Source organism: Brienomyrus brachyistius, chromosome 12 (genome assembly GCF_023856365.1).
Source record: "Brienomyrus brachyistius isolate T26 chromosome 12, BBRACH_0.4, whole genome shotgun sequence".
NCBI classification, from domain to species: Eukaryota; Metazoa; Chordata; class Actinopteri; order Osteoglossiformes; family Mormyridae; genus Brienomyrus; species Brienomyrus brachyistius.
This window is the reverse complement of record NC_064544.1, coordinates 17,505,935-17,509,532: the sequence shown is the minus strand read 5'-3', so window position 1 is coordinate 17,509,532 and position 3,598 is coordinate 17,505,935. Positions and strand designations below refer to the sequence as shown.

At 40.7% G+C, this 3,598-nt stretch overlaps 1 long non-coding RNA gene across 1 annotated transcript; it reads left to right on the top strand.

Moving 5' to 3' along the window:
- The first annotated feature begins 746 nt into the window (after window positions 1-746).
- LOC125705112 (uncharacterized) lies at window positions 747-2,040 on the top strand. Its single transcript, XR_007381422.1, has 3 exons — window positions 747-864; window positions 1,068-1,179; window positions 1,604-2,040. It is a non-coding gene; the product is annotated as an uncharacterized LOC125705112 (long non-coding RNA).
- Window positions 2,041-3,598: the final 1,558 nt, after the last annotated feature.

The window sequence follows — 3,598 nt, the reverse complement described above, 5'->3', positions numbered from 1 at the left end:
ACAAAGTTGATGACAAAAAAACTGACCAATCAGATGCATTGCCATGCCTCTTGTAATAAACCCCTCCTACTTGCAGCATAAATCCCTCCTAATTGCAGTTACCCTCATACTTGCAACTGGCTCCAGGTTGCAGAGATACATAACTGTACATGTTCTCTCAAAATCTCTGTCAGTGGTCCCGACCTTCCTTGAATCAGAAAACTGCAGTCAATTCCCTGAACAGCCATCACCCTAAAATAATTTCCTAAAGCACAGAAAGGCTGTGTTGCGCAACGCATCACTGGAAAACTTTCAAATCTGGAGCAAATTAATACCAACTGCAAGAAGATCCTCAGCATCTCCAAAGACCCATCCCACCCCAAATCCTGCTTATTCAAACTCTTGCCTTCAAGACTGTGCTCTAGGTCCATCCATGCTGCTCTACAAGGCCTAAAAACAGCCTTTGCTGCACAGCTGTTGCTGTCTGCTATACCTCTTCCACACCAATGTGCAATAAAATTTATAGATCCAATCATAATTTAATTCTGCTGTCTGCACCCTCTTCCATGCGTTGCATTTTGCATGGTTCCCAAATACCATACATATATTTCTGAAGATATGTATATTGTGTATTTCTCTGTCTGTACTTTGTTTGTTTATACTGTATATTATCTTTAATCTTTAATATGTAATCTTTTATCTTTCATCTACTCCACCCCCTGTCACGCGACGCCTCTAAAAGGACGCGGCTCAGCTCTGCTGGTCTCAGTTTAGCTGCAAAACAACGCTGATCTTCACAGACCTCCAGTGGAATCATGAAGTCCCATCAGATCTCTGCCTTCTGCCTCCTGATGACAGTGCTGCTGTCCTCCACTCTGGCTCGTAGTAAGTCTGCAGCATCTCACAGCTTTTCTCAGGACTTTGTCAGTATCTTAGATTTAAATGATTCATTAAAATCATGGACCCAATTGTGAGATATAAATACAGTTCTAAACTCATTTTTCAGTGTGCAATTTTCATGTGTGTATTTAGAGTGGCTGTATATATTTTGTACGTAGACTGTACATACATTCTTTATTTCTCTCCAGATGAAAACCGACCAGAACACTGTTGTTTTAAATACCTTTCTGGAAGACTGAAGATGGACATGATATCTGGATATATGGAGACCAGAGGGGACTGCCCTAAACCTGGAATTATGTAAATATTTATTTTTATTGACTTTTATTATTTATTTTTTTTACTTTTATTGACCCTCATAAGGACATTCTCTTTTCACCTGCCCCCCATGCTCTCTGTAGGTGGGAGAAAAGGGCAGCCACTCAAGACTGGGGGTTAAACTCCTTACTCAAAGACCCATAGATGTGACAGTTCTGCTGTCTTACTTACACTGACACCAATCACAAATCATCAATCCAATCACAGGCACAGGGGCTTAGCCTACTGATCCACACACTGCCCCTGTATCGTCCCATCTGTTGTTCTGAACTTGCTTTGAGATTTAACGTTTGTTGTGTGTGAAACATCAATGACAGAACTGATTTTTTAGGTTCAGGAAATCGTTTACATGGCGATAGAATTTAACAAGTCATGGATAGATGCATTTTTTTTTTTTAATTTTCAGATTTTACACCAATATGGGCTTTGAAGTGTGTGTCAATCCCAGCGCTCACTGGGTTGAGGAAGTCAAGCAGAAGCTGGATAAGCAGTAACACCTCCTGTCTGCTTCGGAGAAGAACAAGAAGAAGACATTTGTATTTCATTTCAGATTCTACTTTAATTTTCCCAAAACATTATTTCCTGTCATCTTCTAAAATAAATCATATACGTTTTTACAACATTTTATATTTGCTTTTAAAATTTACTTTACATTTACTTTAGTAAATCTAGCAGAAGCTTTTCTTCAACGCGACACAGAAGTGAGGAGACAGGAGGGATGACTAGGCTGAGCTTCATACATATCTTCAGTTGTTTTTTTAAACAGTTCAGTTTGCATTTGCATTGTATTGCATTTATACCACTTTGCATGCATGTCACAGAATAAAGACTACTGAACAGTTATGGTGACTTTTCATTTAAATAATTTAATTTACAAAACCATGTACTATGTACCATACCATGTACCATACCATGAACTATGGTATAGACTTTGGGGGTTGGGGAGGGGGGGGGTCCAAATGAGAGCCCTCCCCCAAAATTTTTTATAGTTCTGTTAGTGTGCATTTCCAACAGTTCTACCATGGACGTGCGGTCAGGGCAGGCAGGACCTCACTGGTCACGGCTTTCACAAAAAGTAAAAGATAATAATAATAATTGTAAAATAACATCAAGATGTTTTTCCGGCAAACTGTTATAAATGTCACTTTTGTATGCTTACAAACACTTTATATAATGAAAATTGCCAAATTTGCGGAGCTCAGCTGCAAACACAGGGAGAGACGAGAGGCACAGCAGCGACGAGCTCAGCCCCCCCCAGAACGCGCAGTCGTTCAGTAACTGAGCTCTGACAGTAAGCGGCAGTATAATGTTTGCAGACAGCGTCATCACATGTCCTTACTTTCCATAGCCTAGGTAACTTATTTCAGGTTTGTATAAAAATATTTATATTTAAGTATACAATTGGGGAGGAGGGTGTCACACACCTTCTGTTCAGAAACACATTGAGAACAAATTAGAGAAGGTTCATAATAAAACATACAGACATGGACAAATTTGTTGGTGGCCTTCCACAAAAATGTTACAACTACCCAAGGATGTTCAACTTTTCCAAACCACAAGCCATGGTTTAGCAGTGTTTTCTAGAGAGAACACAAAACACAGGATGCAACCTGATCTGGCAACACAGAAGCCTACAGTGATGTCAGGGTAAATTTTATAATAGTATCAAGACAGCAAAATTCTAATATGAAATATGTATTGAGGACCACATTTGGAATAATAACCTCCACTATGTGGCAAGCTGTTAAGTCTGTCACAGCCGCTCTTCACCTTCATCCAAAGGGACACCTCACTGCCTGACAAGGTCGATGACTTGCTCAATTTGATAGAGAAAACAGTGAATCTACCACATGAACCTCACCATTTGAGAGTGTCACTTTGTCACTTGGGCTAATTTAGCTCGCATTTGTCTTTGTTAAGTTCCACACCTGAGGTTTGGATGGTGCATTCGTAAGGTGATGTCTGTGTCTGCCAGGTAATATACTATGGCAGACCTAGGCGACGCGGTAGCTACGAATAAAGATGAGAAGAGAGGAATTTACATGAAGTTGCTCTTTATACTAGTCTTTTAAAGAACCACGCACTAAGCAAGGCTCACGCACGGTAGGTCATTACACAACTAGAGAATCAGGATTACACAGGTAAGGATACACAAGACACTCAAAAGCATAAAAAATCACGCTAACAAATACATACAGCTACTGTATTTACTAAACATATACAAAGGCTGTATACATGGCTTGCTAGCATGCTGGGATACGCTAATCCCACTGGCGCTACACTGCCCCTCCTCAAAGGTCAGCTAGTCCCGGTGACCACCACCCGCACCCCACCTCAGCTCTGAGTCCCAAGGTCCAGTGGTAACTGTCGGTGCACCATCTCCGAAGGGGGGGAATCCAGC